General features: G+C 41.0%; 1 protein-coding gene across 1 annotated transcript in view; it reads left to right on the top strand.

Annotated features, from left to right (window-relative positions):
• The first annotated feature begins 1513 nt into the window (after positions 1–1513).
• B3GNT2 (UDP-GlcNAc:betaGal beta-1,3-N-acetylglucosaminyltransferase 2) overlaps positions 1514–20211 on the top strand; it is a 60648-nt gene continuing 41950 nt past the window's right edge. The window contains exon 1 of the mRNA XM_027555601.1: positions 1514–1612. The gene's annotated coding sequence lies outside the window, so the exon portion shown is untranslated. The remainder of the gene's footprint in view (positions 1613–20211) is intronic.

The following is a 20211-nucleotide window of genomic DNA, read 5'->3' on the forward strand; positions in this document are numbered from 1 at the left end:
AGTTCAAAAGCATCAATTCTTCTCTGCTCAGCCCTCTATAAAGTCCAACTCTCACATCCATACATGACCACTGGAAAAACCATAGCCTTGACTAGATGGACCTTTGTTGACAAAGTAATGTCTCTGCTTTTTAATATGCTGTCTAGGTTGGTCATAACTTTCCTTCCAAGGAGTAAGTGTCTTTAATTTCATGGCTGCAGTCACCATCTGCAGTGATTTTGGAGCCCCCCAAAATAAAGTCAGCCACTGTTTCCACTGTTTAGGGAAAACAGTAGCTGTTTCCACTGTTTATCTATTTGCCATGAAGTGATGGGACTGGATACCATGATCTTAGTTTTCTAAATGTTGAACTTTAAGCCAACTTTTTCACTCTCCTCTTTCACTTTCATCAAGAGGCTCTTTAGTTCTTCTTTACTTTCTATATATCACGATGGGCCTAGAGTGGGTACATGGGAGGGTGCTGGTCATGAACCCCTGAATCCTTTATTTCTGCATTTTCCTGGAATGTCTGAAAAGTGTATCCTGCTCTGAGAGGGCACGCAACAGTTTTCAGTAAATATTTGAATCTCAGCTCCCTCAGGCACTGCATGAGGCATACTAGTGGACAAGAGAGACTAGACCTCTAATCTCAGACATCATATATTAACAATAATGTTTATTCAACAGCTTATTTTTCTCTGTTGAGAAATTGGCTTTACCACATCTTTGCTTGTTATCATCAGAAAGTTTTCAAGTTGAAGTCAGTAAGAGCAACTGGAGGGTTGTCTGTTGAGTTTTCTATTAATAGAAGGGTTACTAACCATCAGCTGGAGTCAGAGGCTATAGAGAAAATCCTTCTTAAAGTATTTATTTAAGTGGATAAGCCACTAAAAGCTCAGTCATTGAAGAGCAAAGTAGTGAAATGGAAAATACGGGTGAATAAAGTGAACCTAAAACTTTTGAAGACAAATGGGAAAAGCTGAATGATGGCTTTCTAAAAGAATGTTATTGCATTTGGGTCTTAGAAGCTAAAAGCATTCTTAAAAGCAAGACATAGTCATTGTGGATGATAAATACTAATTTGGCCACATCTATTTTTCCTTTTAACTAATTTTAGTTCTGTTTTCCTTTTTGTTATTCTGTTTTACATAAAATATTTTAAATTTAAAATTTCTTCAAAGCCTATTCGGCATAGGGTGGGGTATAAATAAATACTTTTTTGAAAAATCAGAACAAAGTGTGGACAATAGATGTCCCCTGGGATGAAAGTCAGGAAGGGCAGGGTGGAGACAGGTATGCCAGCAAGGACAGAAAGTCCCCTGATAGCATTATGCCTCTATGAGGTCCTGAGCACAGTGTTCTATGTCAGTCCAGACAAAACTGACCTTTGTTTAAAGAGTTTTTAAAACCAAACATTTTTGGTACATCAAGGCCTTCTACTCCTTAGATAACTGAGATCCAGTAACTGTAACAGTAACTATGTTACTGTGTAATTTTATCCATGTTCCCAACCTCCATGCAGTGGACAGAAGTTGAGGAAAATGAGAGACTTGAACTGGGACGATAATACAGGAATCTTCCTTAACAGAATCTACTAGAAGAGGATAAGGTGCTCTCTCAGGTTGAAAATCAGGTAGGAATTTTTGTTAACTTTGTCCTGTTTCTTTGCAAAGCACAGGCAGAATCTGAAGCCCTTTTTGGAGATCCAGAGAATAAACGCCATTTCTTTCACCTGGAGTTTCAAGCAGCCAACTTTGAGCCTCTGCTGGATCCAGACAGTGACTTCCTCTAACTCTTCCACAGAGTTTTGGAGTTTTTTCCCCTCTGAACACAAAACAGGGATTTCCCTGACATGGGTTTCTGTGTTCACACATAATTGCTGGTGAGCCTATTACTGGTGGCTCATAGGATTAACTTTGGAGGAACTGACTTCCTCTCATGCTCTCATCTTGCTTCCACAGTTTCTCATTTGTAGGAGCTGAGTCTCCTCCACATTCAGAGAGCCTAGCTTGGAGCCAGGCGTATAGACGTAACTAGTTAGTATCGGCTCGAATGTTTTAAGGTGTTTATTAGCTTTCTTAAAGAGAGTATGTACACATCTATTAGAATGGCTAAAGCAAAATTAGAAACAATACCAAATGCTAGCAAGGGTGCAGAAAAACTGGATCACCCATACACTGCTGATAAGAATGTGATGGGACAGCCACTCTGGAAAGCAGTTTGACAGTTTTTTACAAACCTAACATGCACTTACCAAATGACCCAGCAGTTTCATTCCTTGGATATTTATCCTAGAGTAATAAAATCCTATGCTCACACAGAAACCTATTCATGAATGTTTATAGCAGTTTTATTCATAATAGCCAAAAAGCAAAAATAACCAAGATGTTCTTCAAACAGTAGGTGAATGGCTAAATTTTGGTACTTCTATTTATTTACTTATTTATTGGCCATGCTGTGTGGCATGTGTGATCTTAGTTCCTCTGCCCAGGATTGAACCTGTGTGCCCTGCAGTGGAAGCCCAGAGTCCTAAGCACTGGACCACCAGGAAATTCCCCAATTTCCTCAATTGGGAAATTCCCCAAACTTTGGTACTTCTATACCATAGAATACTATACAGCAATTAAAAGGAATGAGCTATTGATTTTTTTTAAAAGCCCATTCAAGAAGATACATCGTATGATTCCATTTATAGAACATTCATAAAATAGCAAAACTTTAGAAATGGAGAACAGATTAGTGGTTGTCTGGAATTAGGATTATAAGGAGAAGGAACAGGATGATGGATGCAGTTATGAAAGGCAACTAGAGAGATCCTGTGGTTATGTAATTGTTCTGTATTTTGATTGGGATGGTGGATATACAAACCTAATTGTGATTAAATTGTGTAAACACATACATGAGTACAAGTTAAACTAAAATATAAACAGACTAGGTGGATTATACTAATGCCAGTATTCTAGTTGTATTAGTGGTTTTTTGTGTATTTTTTAACTTATTTATTTTTGGCTATGCTGGGTATTTGTTGCTGCTCAGGCTTTCCTCTAGTTGCAGTGAGCCGGGGCTACTCTTCATTACATTGCACAGGCTTCTTATTTCAGTGGCTTCTTTTGTTGTGGAGCACAGGCTCAAGCCCACCGAGCTTCAGTAGTTGTGGCTCCCAGGCTCTAGGGCACAGGCTCAACAGCTGTGGCCAGCAGGTGGAGTTGCTCCGTGGCATGTGCGATCTTCCTGGGTCAGGGATGGAACTCGAGTCTCCTGCATTGGTGGGCAAATTCTTTACCCCTGAGCCACCAGGGAAGCCCTGTTTTAGTGTTTTGAGAACTGTTAGCATAAGGAGGCATTGGGAGGGGAGGCTTCCCAGGTGGCCCAGTGGTAAAGAATCCATCTGCCAGTGCCAGAGATGCAAAAGACATGGGTTTGATCCCTGGGTTGGGAAGATATCCTGGAGTAGGAAATGGCAACCTGCTGCAGTATTTCTTGCCTGAAAATTCCATGGACAGAGGAGCCTGGCAGGCTACAGTCCGTGGGGTCACAAAGAGTCAGACACAACTGAGCAAGCATGCAGCATTCGGGGAAATTATTCTTTCTTACAACTGCATGTGAATCCACACTTAATAAAATTTCAGAAACCATTCATATTAAAACAAAACAAAACAAAACAAAACTCAGCAAACTGGAAATAGAGGGAAACGTCCTCAGAATGATAAAGAGCATCCTTGTCCTCCCCAGCAGTTTGTATTTAGGGTTTCTTGGTTTTTTTTTCATTCTCATAGGTATGTAGTGGTATCACATTGTTGTAATTTGCAGTTCCCTAATGACAAATGATACAGTGCGTCTTTTCATGTGCTTAATAACCATTTGCAGATCTTCTTTGGTGAAGTATGTATTCAGATCTTTTGTGCATTTTTAAATTGGGTAGTTTATTATCTTATTGTTGAGTTCTGAGACTTTGTATATTATATACAAGTACTGTGTCAGATATACGTTCTGCAAATGTTTTCTCCAAGTCTTTGACTTGTCTTTTCATATTTTAATGATGTCTTTTAAAAAGAAATTTAATTTTAATAAGATCAAACTTGTTAATGTTTCTTTCCTGCATCATGCTGTTGATTTTATATTGAAAAACTCATTATCAGACCCAAGGTCATACAGATTTTCTCCTATTTTTTCTTCAAGAAGTTTTGTAGTTTTGCATTTTACACTTAGGTCTATGGTCCATTTTGGGTTACTTTTTATATAAGGTGTAAGGTCTGTGTCTAGGTTCATTTTTTTGCATATGAACATCCATCACTCTCACAAAAACAAAAATCAAAAAACCCCACAGTGATGGTCATATGTCAAAGGAATATTGGAGCCAATGGAATAGAGTTCCATTGTTCCATCTTAATGGCCAAAGCTGGAACAATCTGAGCAACAAAATTAATAAAGTATTGCAGTATTGTATCAGCCATAGCATAAAATAAATATTCATGATTCCATCTGGTATCAATAAATGATGGAATAAATAAATAAACTGGGGAGACCAGATATATCTCCCATGCAAATAACTGATGTAGGTTTTCTGCCTTTAAGAGGATGGAATATAGTTTTCCACTCCTTAAATATGGTTTGTACGTGGTAACTTTCTTCCAAAGAGTATAGTATGGAAATAGAGAGAGAAAAAAAAGACTAGCTTTACAGTAGAGAGTGAAAGTGTTATTCATGTCTGACTCTTTGTGACCCCATGGACTGTAACCCCCCAGGTTCCTCTGTCCATGGGATTCTCCAGGTAAGAATTCTGGAGTGTATTGCCATTTCCTTCTCCAGTGGATCTTCCCAACCCAGGGACTGAACCCAGGTCTCCTGCATTGCTGATGGATTCTTTACCATCTGAGCCACTAGGGAGGGAAGTCCCTAGTTTTATAGAAGAAAAACCTGACAAACACTGTCTCAACCAGGTGAGCAAAGGTAACATCAGCAGTGATAAATCATACTGTTAGTATGTTCCAGTCCATACTAGATGTGATGAGGGCAGCACTTTACCACTGTGGTCTTCCTCCCCAAAACACATTACACCAGTCTCACTGTGAGGAAAACATGGGACAAACCACAACTAACAGATATCCTGCAAAATATTAGACCAGGAAGTCCTAAATATTAGACCAGGACCCCTTAAAACTCTTATGGGTCATCAGAAAACAAGAACGATAACAACAGCAAAAAAAGAAAAGTCCAAGAAACAGTCATAGCCAAGAGGAATCTAAGGAGATATGCTGTGAATACAGAGTGAAAGTGTTAGCCACTCAGTTGTGTCCAACTCTTTACAACCCCATGGACTGTAACCCACCAGGCTCCTCTGTTCATGGAATTATCCAGGCAAGAATACTTGAGTGGGATGCCATTCCATTCCCTTCTGCAGGGGATCTTCCTGACCCAGGGATAGAATCTGGGTCTCCTGCATTGCAGGCAGATTCTTTTACCTTCTGAGCCACAGGGTATCCCAGATGGGATCTTGATACACAAAAGGGACATTAGGGTAAAATGAGGAAATACCAAGTATGAGCTTTAGTTAATAAGAAAGTATCAAGATTGGCCCTTAATTGTGAAATGCTAATGATAGGGGAAATAGGACATGGACTGTATGAGAACTCTGTACTATTTTCATAATAATTCTTTACACTTAAAACTGTTCTAAAAATAAAATAACAGGAACTGGTGTGGTTCTTGTGCCACCCTGGAGAAGGTCCCAGTGCACCTGTGCCCAGGCTGGGTGCAACATCACCTCTTGGTCTCTGCTTCAGTTTTTTCTCTTTCCCCTTTCCCTCTGCAGTGCTTGTGCAGAGGATTCAGTTCTGAGACTGCCTAAAGCCACTGGGAAAATGGTGGAAAATTCACCGTCATCGTTGCCAGATAAAGCAAATTATGGCTTTATTGTTAAGTTCCCAATTTGGCTTCACACTCTTATCTCCTGCGGGCTTTTATTTCTGAATCTTGGCTAAACTTCTCAGGCTTAAGCTTTTGGCCTCAAAAACATTGGACAGTTACATTATCTGTCCACTTCCTATTTCTATAGTAAGGAGCTACAGTAACTAGCTATGTACTCTTATCTGGAGCTCATACAATTACAGATAACTATTCCCTGGTGGCTTAGATGGTAAAGCGTCTTCCTGCAATGCGGGAGACCTGGGTTCAATCCCTGGGTCGGGAAGATCCCTGGAGAAGGAAATAGCAACCCACTCCAGTACTCTGGCCTGGAAAATTCCATGGACTGAGGAGCCTGGTAGGCTACAGTCCATGGGGTTGGCAAAGAGTTGGACATGACTGAGCAACTTCACTTTCACTTTCACATGCTAAAAATCACAGCAGAACAAATACCAAGAGAAGTCACCCCAGTATTAAGAGATATCCCTCTTGGTGAAGTAAAACACGTGTTCTTTCTTGCAGCCAAAAAACTTTATACTCCAAACTTAGTTATATGTAGGCATATATTATATTATATGTAGGTATATATATATACCACAATTATTTTCACTCTGTCTTCTTTTAATACCCAGTGTTGACATGTAAAAAAAGTGAGTTGAACTTCTCTTAGATTAAGTTCTATCAATATTGTAAATGTTCTTTTATATTAATTATTTTGAACATAAATAAATAAAGATAAAAGGAATTAACTATTGATATACCCAACAATTTGGATAAATCTCAAATTATGTTGAGTGGAAAAAGTCAAACTCAAAATATTACATTTACGTAGCATTTTGTATGACATATAGCAATTTATATTAAAAATTTTTAATAACAAAATTATAGAGATGGAGCATAAATTGATGTTTGCTAGGTACTCTTGCCTGGAAAATCTGGATGAGGAGGAATGGACGGAGGAGCCTGGTGGGCTGCAGTCCATGGGGTCACTAAGCGTCGGGCACGACTGAACGACGTCACTTTCACTTTTCACTTTCATGCATTGGAGAAGGAAATGGCAACCCACTCCAGTGTTCTTGCCTGGAGAATCCCAGGGATGGAGGAGCCTGGTAGGTCTATGGGGTCGCACAGAGTTGGACACGACTGAAGCGACTTAGCAGCAGCAGCAGCAGGTTCTAGAGATGGAGAGCGAGGAAGAGCATGAGTGCCAACAGGGAGCTAGAATCCTTGTGATAATGAAACAATTCTGTATCTTGATTGTGGTCGTAGTTACATGAACATACATGTGATAAAATTTCACAGAATTAATACTACATCCATGTGTGTGCACGCACATATGCACACGTGCATGTTAGCCTAATGAAATTGGAATAAGCTTTGTGGGTTGTTGTAAGGTCATCTTCCTGGTTGTGATATGGTACTAAAGTCATGCAAGATGTTACCACTGGGGTAAATGGGTCAAGAGTAAATGAGTAAAAGGCAAATAGAATCTCTCATTACATTTTCAAAACTATATTTATTTTTATTTATTAATTTTTGGCTGCATCCAGTCTTAGTTGCAGCATGCAGGCTCTTTGCTGTGGAGCACGGGCTCTGGAGCACGTGGATTCTGTAGTTTGCAGCGTGCGGGCTTAGTTGCTCTGCGGCATGTGGGATCTTGTTCCCAGATCAGAGATCAAACCTGCATTCCCTGCATTGGAAGGTGGACTCTCAACCATTTGACTACCAGGGAAGTCTCTCTCATTACATTTTATAAAGGCAATAACTATTGGTTTTACTCATCCTTTTTAAAAAATTGACATATAATTTTTATACTAGAAAACTCACCATTTAAAGCTTACAATTCAATGGTTCTTAGTGTTTGTAACTATCACCATTAATTCCAGAACACTTTCATTTCTCCAAAAGAAACCCCATATCCATTAGTAGTTGCTCCCCATTCTCCACCCCATCCTCTAGAAACTATTAATCTACATTCTGCATCTGTAGATTTGCTTATTCTTGATATTTCATATATGTGGAATCATACAATATGTGTTCTTTTGTGTCTATCTCCTTTTGTCTAGCATGTTTTCCAGAATCATCCATCTTGGAGCATGTATCAGTACTTTATTCCTTTCTGTGGTTGAATAATATTCCATTATATAGATACGCCACAGTTTGTTTATTTATTCATTCATTGATCAGCATATAGATTGTTTCTACTTTTTGACTATTATGAATAATGCTGCTATGAATATTTATGTATAATCTTTTTTTAAAACATACATTTTTCATTTTCTTGAAGACATACCTACAAGTGGAATTTTAAGATGCTTTGCCATTTTACTTTCCCACCATCAGTGTATGAAAGTTTCAGTTTTCCCACATCCTCACTAACACATTATTGTCTGTCTCTTTGATGATAGCCATTCAAGTGGGTGTAAACTGATATCTTATTGTGGTTTTGATTTTCTATTTCTTATTGACTCAGTTTCAGTAGCCTTTGTCTTCCTAGGAATCTGTCTATTCCATCTATGTTATCTAATTTGTTGGCATATAATTATTCATAATTTCCCCTTATAGTCCTTTTTATTTTTGCAAGGTTAATAATGTTTACTCTTTCATTGCTGATTTTAGTCATTTTGAGTCTTCTTTTATCAGTCTAGCTAAATGTTTGTCAGTTTTATTGATCTTGACAATGAACCAACTTTTGGTTTTGTTGATTTTCTCTATTGTTTTTCTAGTCTGTTTATTTCCTTTATAATCTTTTTTTCTCCCTTCCTTCACTTGCTTTGAATCTAGTTTGTTCTTCTTTTTCTAGTTACTTTGGGTGAAAAGTTAGGTTATTGATTTAAGATTTTTCTTTTTAAAGAGAGGCACTTATAATTTCTTTGTATATTCTTTTGTAGTTTCCTGTGAATCCATAATTATTTCAAGTTTTTATTTTAAATAAAAACATAAGGAAAAAAGTATGCTCTGCCAGACGAGTTGTGTGTGAGAATGACTCAGTCATTCTCATAGCCTCAGGGAGATTCGTGGAGAAAGCTACATATAGAGTGATTTAAAAGATGAGATGGCTGCAGAGATGAAAAACACTGAAGGATGTCCAGGGAAACCACGCAGGCACAGTTGAGGATCTATATGAACTGGAGAGTGATGCTTTTATCATGGGAGTTTCATATTCAGAGAAACCAGTTCCTAAGGAGGCTGGCACTTATTTCTTGTCAATCTTTAGGGACAACAGCTGAAGCCATTTGGGGCAGGGATGGAACCACACTCTGATTAAAGCTAACGTTCCCACCTGAGGTCTTTTTCTCTGATGCTCAGAATGCTCAGAGATATCCCCATCTCCTACCAAGTCACTCAAAATGTTCAGCATGGGTAGACTGACTGCCTTTAAAGGATAACAATAACGGTATTTAAACAGGAAGGAAAAACTAGAAAATTTGTTGGGGTTGCTGATATTTTTTAAAATTTCTTTTAACTTTAATTTTTAAAAAATTCCAGATTCACCAAAAAAAAGTTGCAAAAACAGTTAACAAAACTCCAGATACCCTTCACCCAACTTTCCCAACTGTCCCAAAGGTTAACAACTTACATTGGATTGCTAACTCCTTTTAATGTTTACTAAAAAAAATTTTTGGACTAGGTAATATATTCTTTTAGTTTATAAAGTAAAACAATATAAAGAGGTACATAGGTGGAAAATCTCATTTTTGCCCCTGCCATTCTACTGCATCAGTCTCACCCCTCACAAACACTCATAATCATCTGTATTTTTTTCTTTTTTTTTTGGTTGTGCTACACAGCTTGTGGGATCTTAGTTCCCTGACCAGGGATTGAACCCGGGTCCTGGACAGTGAAAGTGTGAAGTGCTAGCCACTGGACCGCCAGAGAATTCCCATCTGTATGTTTCTTTGAGCAAAAGTAATCAAAATATTTTCATATCTCCTCTTCTTCTCTTTCCTGTCCAAAAACAGTATTCTATGCATACTGTTCTGGACCTCACATTTATCATTTAACAATATAGCTTAGAAAGATTTTCAAATTAGAACATAGTAATGCTATTTTTTTAATTGAAAAGGACTTCAGTATTTATCTCATCTTTGCCCCCACTGTCTTCCAGCATCGCTTTAGACATACTTCTTGCTTCCTCGCTCACTTTCCTGTCTAACCTCTATTTAAATCCCCAGTTCCCCAAGCATAGTTCATTCTCTGTGATGACAAGCTCAGGGCTTTTACAGACCCCAGCCAGTGTAACTGGAGCAAAGCCACCAAACCCGTGGGCCATCAGGACCACAGGGACACATTCAGAAGGGACAGCAACAGGATGATGATTGCCTTAGCATGAGCGATGCCCCAAAGAGAGCACTCTGGGCCAAGAAGAAGAAATGATCTGGAACAAGGCCTTGTTGCTAAGCAACCCCAGAGAGGATGAAATTAACGCAGTCTGTTTTTCATGTAACTGCATCTCAAATGAAAGCTGAGGACAGAGTTGATCCCATGCAAAATTAATAATTACCGCATGATTCTTTCTTTTAAATGGCTGCTGCCAAAAGACTGAGGACTGAAGAAACCAATATATCCTTCTTTTAAAAGAGGTGAGGAGGAGGGGGAAAAAAACAGAACAAGTATATTCAGAGGCTGTGTTTTTCCATTTGCATTTTAGGTAGGAAATTGGGCATCTTAAACTGCTGTTGAATCTGCCTGGTAGGAAACCTGCTTTAATAGTAGATCCCAAGTAGATGAGATAATATACATCAGAGAACCATGGAAAGGTAGTTTTTTTTAGAGGTGAGAGAAAGCTTCAGATCACATGAGACCCTGTTAATCTCCTCAGAAAATTTTAAATGTACTTTTCTCTCTTGGTATGTTCAGAGAGGGCACATTATCATAAAACGAAAATATCCCTATTGCCTCCACCCACTCTCCCTAACTCCACTCTAAAGGCTGAAAGAGGGGCACAGCTTGATATGCTCAATAACCCTTGCTTTTTGAGAACTTATCAATATTAAAAAGGCATAAATGACACAGAAAAGATGATTCCACCCCCACTCTGCTTCCAAGGCATTACTTTGGGTTAATCAACTATGTGGTTAGAGCTGAGCAATATCCTTCTCCTCAAAAGAACCTTTTGGATTATTATTATATGGTTGTACAATAAAATATATCTCAAAACAAAACATTTTTAGCCAAAGAAACTAATGTTATTAGAGAAGGAAAACTTTCTTCCTGAATGGAAGGTCTGACTCTAACTTCCTGCCGCAAAGATAGGTGTCTTCCTCACTAAGTGTTTATGCAGTATATTTACTAGCCTTGAGGCAGGACCCTCTGTTGCTTTCCCTCTTCCACCCACCCCCTCAGCTCATACTGGGTCACTCTGAGCAAACACCCTCCCAACCAGCTTGCCTCTGTAAAGCAATGAATGTTTGCTGATAGAGCTGAGCAGAATGTACTAGAACGTGGAGAAAACAAGATAACAAAAAGGGTGTACTTGATCTTTGGAACCTCTATCGTTTGCAGTCTCAGCAGGAAATAGATGCTACATTCAAACTGGGTGCTTTGAGGAATGTTTAATAAAGGCATTATTTACAAGGGTTGGTGGGGGAACCATAAAGGATTGGTGTTACCTGGGGATGGTAACATTGGGTTGGGAGTCATTACAGGTCTAAGGCCTGAAGAAGAGAGAGAATTGGGAAGCAAAGCAATGGTATGGAGGGGGCCTCCTTATAAGAATGTAGCCCTCATGGCGGTATGTATTCCTTGGTATCACTTGCCTCCTTGTCTCTGATCTCTGGCTAGGGTTCCCCATTTGGCTGAACCCGACTGGAAGTCAGGGAATAAGGAAGTGTTTGAATGTAGTCAGTACTGGTCAGCCTCCCAGGTATGGAGCATGGAAAGAGAGACTGTGACATGAAAGACAACCAAGGCTAAGCCTTCATTAATCTCTCTGGTTCCCAGTCTTTTCAATCATTCATTCAGCCAGCATTACTGATCACCAGCTTTGTGCAGGTACAGAGCTAGGAGATACAGCAGCAAACAAGGCAGCCCTTCTGGAGCTTATGATCCCTGTGGCTGTGTCAGGCCTGGGCAAGCTTCAAACTACATCATCTCCATTATTAAAGGTCTGAGGTCACACAAGCCCTCCAATTCCTACCATGGTGACTGCATGACTTCTCTTTCTCCTCTTCCCTCTTGGTCAGGAATAGAAATTCTCTTGTTACTACAAGTAGTGGTGGTAACAAGAGTATGTATGTGTAGGTGTGTGTGCTGAGGTGTGGGTATTGAAAGGTACATATACAGAGGAGCCCAGAAAAAGGAAAAGAGTTGGACATCAGGAAAGGGAGGAATAGTGGTAAAGCTGAGTCAAAGGAGCTTCACTCCAGGACCTGGTCTTTAAGGACCGAGGTTCTACCTCCAACTGTGTACTCTGCTTCCTCCACATACACCAGCTTCTATAGATTTTGCGGTCTTTCCATGCCAGTTCACTCCAGGCCACTGCCTTGCTATCTGCGTGGCCCTTGGGCTAGGCCATGGTCCTGGGCAATTAGTGACCATTGTTGGACATAGAACAGTTGGTGCTATTTTTCTGAGCAGGGGGCTCTGGCTGGGGGAGGCTCCCCCTCTATAGGAGATATTGAGTGTGGTAGAACCCACAGCAGATAAGCCTCATATGAAAAGTTCCTGGAGATCCAAGGTCAGGGACCTGGGTCTTACATTGGTTTTCCAGTAGCCCATGGCATCGTTTCTTTTAAGTCAGCTTCTTAGTCAATATTTACTGAATCAGACTGAGCAAAAAATAACCCTTGACTTAACAATTGGATACCTCAATCACATCTGTTCGTGGAGATCTTTTAACACACAAAGACATTTGGTATTTGTTGAGAAGGACTTTGTTGATCCACAGGCAGAGAAGGTGACCTGTGTTGGGCTGATGAAAAGACATGCTGGCAAAGCATGTATCCTGTTGGGGACAATGGCTCCCTTTTTCCTGAAATGCCTGCCAGCTGTGTGTGGCCAAGCCAGGGCTAGGCTCAGTTTCTTGCACTAAGTTTCTCACAGCAGCAGGAGAGAAAGTGAGGCACTGCTTTCCTGCTATGGTAATCCTCTTATTTCGTTTCAGTGATACAAGTTATTGACCCTGTGCAGAGAGACAGACACCATCAGTTCTTCCCAGAGCAAAGATGGCCTTTCTGATGGTGAGCATGGGCCTTGTCGACTTAAAAAATAGTCACAACCTAAAAGTTGAGAGGGCTTCCCAGGTGGCTTGGTGGTAAAGAATCTGCCTGCCAGTGCAGGAGACAGAGGAGACGGGGGTTCAATCCCTGAGTGAGGAAGATCCCCTGGAATTGGAAATAGCAACCCACTCCAGTATTCTTGCCTGGAAAATTCCATTGACAGAGGTGCCTGGCAGGCTGCAGTCCATGGGGTTACAAAGAGTTGGACACAAATGAGCGACTGAGCACAAAAGTTGAGAGTTATGTTTTATTCAGTGGAAATTTTTAGGACTCAAGCCCGGGAGGCAGCATCTCAAATAGCCCTGAGAGAATTGCTCCATGGAGGCAAGGGGAGGAACCAGGTTCTATAGAAATTTTGCAACAAAGGGCAGGTAGTCTGAACATCAAATTATTATTGCTAATTAAAGAAAACCAGATATCCTGGGATTCCCTGGTGATCCAATGGTTAGGACTCCATGCTCCCAATGCAGGGGCCCTGAATTCGATCCCTGGTCAGGGAACTAGATCCCACATGCTGCAACTAAGACCTGGCATAGCCAAATAAATGAATTTCAAGAAAAGAAAGAAAACTAGATATCCCAAGTTAAGGAATTTAGTACTTTTCTATGTATGGGGAGCTGCAAGAGTTTGGGCTAACTTAAATCATTCCTTTCATATGCATCTCAACCATGGGGCTAGTATCCTGTGTTTTTCACACCCTGAGCTTCCTTGGGGCTCACTGTAGGGAGTGACTGCAGCAGTCAGATGGCTGCTAGATAGCAAGTATTCTTCTCCTTCCTGAGTGCCCTTAGGACTCACCACCTCACATTGGAGGGCTGCAGTTCCTGATGACTGTGACATCCTTGTTTACTGACATGGTAGGGAATATTCAATTTCTCAGCCTCAACGTTGTGTATCGTGGGGATATTTTCCTCCTGGGTGGATATGAGGAATAGATTTCTTTTGGCTGAAAAATGGGGTATGAACCATACTAGAAACTGCTAGCAGAAATGTCTTTGGGCTCCCCTTACCTTTCTGGCTGAGAACCTCTGAGGCAGAAAACAACTGTTTCCCTCGCAGAAACAGCTGGCCCTTTCTACAGGACACAGCTTTCCAGACCAAATACTGAAGTCCTCAGGAGACTAGCTCATCCGGAAACTAAGCTGGACAACAACTTGAAGGTTATCCATGAACAACAGAATTTGACCCTTAGGGCAGAGGAAGGTTTTAATTAACTTCATCTGAGAAATTTCCAAGGCCTTTCCAGCTGTTTTGGAATGTTGTGTTCCAGGCTTTAGAGATTAAAACTTCTCTTTTTCTGGCATCCGAAAGTGACTTTTGGAAGCAAAAGAGGAACAGCTTTTGGACCCCAATATCACAGCACATCAGCCAGGCCTGGATCTTGCCACTAAATGAGGAAAAACTGTCTCTGGGGTCTCCTTGGGGCCGGAATGTCATGAGGACTTGGCAGCCTTGGAGCAGACTCTGCTAGGGTCTGGGTCTTCTCCCAATATCTGCAACTCTAAGGGGAAGCTGGCAAAAAATGAATAGCCAGCCAGGCAGTGTTGAAATCCAAGAGAGGGAGAAATGTTGGCCCTATAGTACCCTAAGGCCTGGTTTTCCTGACATCTTGAAGCAGAGGGTACCTGCTGGGACTAGTGAATCCAAAAAAAATCAAGGAATGGAATTTTTTTTCTCCACCTGAAGGATGCGCCACATCTTTTCATGAGTGGATATCTGGTTCCCTCATTCATAGGAGGTTGATTGAGCCCCCTTTGTCCATCAGGACCATCAGTACTGGTGGTTGAAGGAAAGAGCAGCAAACAGTCACACATTTTAAGGGCAAGGACCATGTTTCATCCTCCTTGGTCTTGCTTGTAACAGACGTTCACGTACTATTTTGCTGAAATGGTCCCCCCAAAGTCACAGCTCTTTCCACTATCCGGTGTCTGTTTTCTTCCCCTTTCGCTCCTGTAACTTATCTCCTGTCTCACCAAGTCAAGAAAACACATTCATAGTCTTCCCTATGCAAGTTGCTGACTTGCACCATAGTTTACCTGCAAATCAAACCAAAAGAGAATAAGAGGGAAGAGAAATAAAATTTGTTTCCCTTGAGCCCTGCCTTGTTTTCTTCTGGCACAGCTTGGTTCTAAGAGGTTGCTGGTCACACTGGCAAGAAGCTTTTTTCACCCTAATGCTTTCTCCCCAACTGTCCACTCTCACTGAAAAAAAAATTTTTTTTTTTTTTTAAGGAATGTGTTCTGATTATGAAAGTAATAAATACCATTTAGAAAAGAGAATAAACTGTCCCCCACCCAATACATCTGTTGTGTTCCCAGCCTTTTATTCCAGTGAGACCTCACAAAAGCAGGCTTGCCCCTCTAATCAATGGTTTTAATTGACATATTCAGTTAATTAACAAGTCTTTAATATACACCTACAATGAACGCAGCAGAGTTTGGCACTCTTAAAAACACAAAATAGGTTTAAGATAGCCTCAGCCTCAGCCTCCCAGGAGACAAGACCTCTGAGGCTGCAAAGCCCTTTGCTGTGTTCTGGTCTACTGCTGACTTCCATGCAGCCAACACTGATGGCCACCTGTCATGCTGAAACCTTCTCTTCCCTGGGCTGCTGCATCTCCACATCCTGTTTTCTGCCTTCTGTTTCCAAACTGCGTACTCCCAAAAGCCAGTACTCAAGAGACAAGTATGGGTTGGAAAAGGAAAGATTATTTATCTGGGAGGCTGGCAACCTAAGGAGAAGGTGGACTCATGTCCCAGAACCAATTCCAAACATTCTGCTTGGCCATGCGAGTTTTTAAAGGGCAAAAAAAGAAGCTGCTGCCGCTGCCAAGTCACTTCAGTCGTGTCCGACTCTGTGTGACCCCATAGACGTCAGCCCACCAGGCTCCCCCACCCCTGGGATTCTCCAGGCAAGAACACTGGAGTGGGTTGCCATTTCCTTCTCCAATGCATGAAAGTGAAAAGTGAAAGTGAAGTCGCTCAGTTGTGTCCGACTCTTAGCTAGTCTCAGTTAATCATTTGAGGAGGGGGTCATTGTCTTCATCATCTTTCACTATGTGCAGACTTGTTGATTCTTTGTGACCTTTCTTTAGACTCTACCTTGTTCACAGAGTTTGCTCATGGGATTACTGCAGGGGGAGCTGGGGGACAGATGTAGTTATCTGTTAATTACTTATTCTTCATCTCTACATCTTTAAGAAAAGAATCTACATGTTTTAGGCAAGACATTGTGTGATCAGGGATTACAAAACTATCTGATTAGTGAGGCATGGAGTACATGCTATAGGGGTTAGGTTAAATATTGCCTAGTAATCTCACATCTGTACTGAGTTTTTACAGTTTGAGGGAAACAGAAATAGGCAAATAGTATAGGGGCAAAGGAGCTGCTTACACATTCTCTCTCACTTCTTCCTGGCTTCCTGATCCTCCTTCGGGCCCATTCACTAAATTCGGTCCTCAGCCTTCTTCACTTCTCAGTTTCTTTTCATTCCCTGGACCATTTCAACCATTCCCATGACTTCAGATACCATCTGTATGCTGGTAATTCCCTGAAATATGTGTCTTCATTCCGATATATTAATATGCCTGGGGCAGCGCCTGTGATCAAACACATTAACATATTTGTGGTGAAATATGGGAAAAAATGAAAACTATAACTACCCCTGCCTATAAATTCCAGTCAGGTTTTGCTGCCAAACTAACCAAGTTATTTGTAACACCACTATGACAATTTTTTTTTTCTTTTTCCAAAGCTTTATGGATTTCAGAATTGCAAAGAAGATTATGGGCCTGTATGAAAAGGAGTGGCCTTTGTTAGTCCAGAGGGGGAAAAAGGATAAAGAAAACTATTCTGCATTTTCCTTTCCATAGAACAATGAGTATCCATAAGACTTGAGGTCTTTCCTGCTAGAATGAAAGTGACCAGAAACTTGTAAACAGTTTTTCTTGTTAAAATAATAAGATAATAAAGTTCTATCATATCTGGCCCTCTACTGTAATAGTGGCATTATCAGATGCAAGTCCCTCACTCCACCTAGAGTTTCTCACTTAGCTGAAATGCTTGGGGTTTCTGTAATACACAGTCTATACTTCCTGCACATATACACAATCATACCTGTGATTGACTTTAATTCTTGGGCATTTAACTAGATACATAATAATTAACGAAGTAAATTCTCCGGCTCCTTTCAATTCAATGACAGCTGTTTTCACACCCTAGTTTAAAACTTTTCTGTGGGTTGGCTCTAAAGCCAGATCAGAAACAGACCCAGAGAATATTCAAGAGGCTAGGGGTGGGGGTGGGGGCACAGGGCAGCATGGAAAGGCAGGATAAAATGTTATTTTAGTATTTTCACTGAGACAGAGGAAAAATTCATGCAAATATCTCCGCTCTCACCACACCTCCCTCTTTGTTTTATAAAGCCTTTCTTTGTCCAAATCTCAATTTTTGGATTAGACCCCTGTTGACTATGTCTGCTTAAGTCCTAGATAAAGGCTTATTTGTTTGACCTGTTATATCCGTAATTGGCCTAACTGTTCGTTTTGATTTTCCCATTGTGTAGATGGTGCTACGAAGCTTGGCAGGAAGCACACTATGGAAATGTGGAGCTGAACAGCTTAATGTGTGTAATTTGGGAAGTTCAGCGGATGCCAGGGCTTAGCAGGCTCCCAGCTTGTTCAAGGCTGTTCCTGTGGATTTTCATTCTTGTGGGCATCAAGCTCCTCAAGTCTGAGGGCTTAGGTCCCACCCAGACTCAGTGCCCATAGCCACGTCCCTGCTGTCCTCCTCTTAAAACCAGGATGGTAGCTGACAGTTGGAGGCTCCTCTGTCACCTCTGCCTAAGGAAGTGGAAGGGTAATGAGGTAATTGGGTTCCAGAGATGATTCAGGTAAAGGCTAACATATAAGGCTTTCTCTAGACATGAGTGTGGACTCCTCGTTGGTTTCTAGAGGGCCTGAGGTATTGCAACATCCATCATTCCTACAGTGGCTAACACATGGAGCCACCCAGATCCCCACTCCAAGACTGAAGCACTCATTTCCCCATCTCCTGGGAGGGATGACAGCAGCAATTATCAGCTGAGATTTTTCTGAGGCTGAAAAGAGTCACCTTGTCCATGGTAGTGCTCCCTTCCCAGAGGCAGCCCACATCTAATGTCTGATCTGTGCAGGAGTAAAAAGATCCAGCTCCCTTACCTCAGTTGAGACAACTCTGAGCCATCCCAGCCCCAAAGCTGTCTAAAAGATCAGCTAAGGTTTGTTTTTAATTTTTCCAAATGATTTATTTTTTTTAGTAAATTAATCTCTCCCTTTATTTTTGGAAACTCTTTTTTAACTTTTAGTTTTATACGGGAGTATAGCTGATTAATAATCTTGGAATAGTTTCAGGTGTACAGTAAGGGGGCTCAGCCATATATATACATGTACCCATTCTCTCCCAAACTCCCCTCCTATCCAGGCTGCCACATAACATTGAGCAGAGTTCCCTGTGCTATACAGTAGGCCTTGTTGATTGTCCATTTTAAATATAGCAGTGTGGACATGTTGAACCCAAACTATCCCTTCCCCTGAAGGATCAGCTAAGGTTTTTATTGTGATTTCAATTGTAGCTCAACTTCTCCCTTTGTGCATTCCTGCTTACTTCACTTCTCCCAGTTGTTGATGCTGAGAGTACTCCCCAGTAAACCTCCTACATACAGGGCCAGGGAAACCCTACCTGTAACACCTGCTTTGTCCTGGTTGGTAGCAGTGACTGTTCTTCTTGTGAAGATTCAGCAGTAAACCATAATTAATTTAAACTAGTCAAGGTGGTTCCATTTACTTAGCCAGTGATTGGCGTAGAACTCCATCCCAGCAAATGAGTTGGAAAGGGGAATCTCCTGGTAAAGTCTTCTTGAATCATAAAAGAGACAAGGAGAAGAAGAGACCGTTTTCTGTCTGAATTAGATGCTTGTAGAAAAGAACAGAGTTGGGAAGAAGGTGGAGCCAAGAAAATAACAGAGAAATCAAACTGAAGAAGAGGCCACCCTGCTTAGGATCTTGTTGTCATCTGTGATAAATCCCCGTTGACAGAATAGGAGGGATTTGTCACACAAGAACTTAATGATGGAGTTGGCTCTACAATCTGTGATTTTTGTTCCAGTTGTCTGATTCCATTTTCCCACCCTTTGAGGATTTTGCTTTTTGAAATATTTGTCAGAATTCTTTCTCTTGGACGTTTCTTGATAACCTAAACTCTCTTTTTTCCTGACTTCTGGTGATCAGTAATTTGACTTTGGTTGATTAATTAAATTCTGCCTCTTTTTTCTATGGCATTATGGGCTTGGGGTTTATAGAGTTAATGTTATAATGTTATGCATTAATGTGTATGTGCAGCTAGGGGTGGAGAGAGGGTGACCTCTAAAGGAAGCTGAGTCTAGAAATCTATGTCCTGGGATGACTTTTGATGAGAAAAGTAGGAAATAGTGATAGAAAGATTTTCAAATTGTAGAGGAGCAAGGGCTTGAACCTAATGGCTTGAACCTTTGGCTCAGAATAGGGTATTCATTTTTAGTAAAGTGTATCCTCTCTGATCTGTAGTTTATTTTGACAAGTCAGTTCATAGCTGCCCTAGAGTTTGGTGCTGGAGAAATTACCCACAGTAGTGGGACTGATGGTGGGGAGCCTCCTTCTTTCTCCCACTTGCCTGTACTCCCCTCTGCCTAAACTCTGAAAAAATGTTAGTTGCCCAGTCGTGTCTAACTCTTTATGACCCCATGAACTACAGCTCTCCAGGTTCCTCTGTCCATGGGATTTCCCAGGCAAGAATACCAGAGTGGGTTGACATTCACTTCTCCAGGGGATCTTCTCCACCCAGGGATTGAACCTGGGTCTCCTGCATTGCAGGCAGGTTCTTCACCAACTGAGCCACCAAGAAAGCCTCTGCTTAAAATCTGCTGCTTCCCCCCTTTTTTTTTTGCTAGTTGAGGTTTAATCTATAACCAATGAAGCGCACAAATGCAAAGTATACAGTGTGATGAGTTTTGACAATGGTATGTAATCATTATTCCAATCAACAGATGGAATATTTTTCTCATCTCAGAAGTTTCCCTCAAGCGTCTTTCCAG

This window comes from Bos indicus x Bos taurus, chromosome 11 (genome assembly GCF_003369695.1).
Source record: "Bos indicus x Bos taurus breed Angus x Brahman F1 hybrid chromosome 11, Bos_hybrid_MaternalHap_v2.0, whole genome shotgun sequence".
Lineage (NCBI taxonomy): Eukaryota > Metazoa > Chordata > Mammalia > Artiodactyla > Bovidae > Bos > Bos indicus x Bos taurus.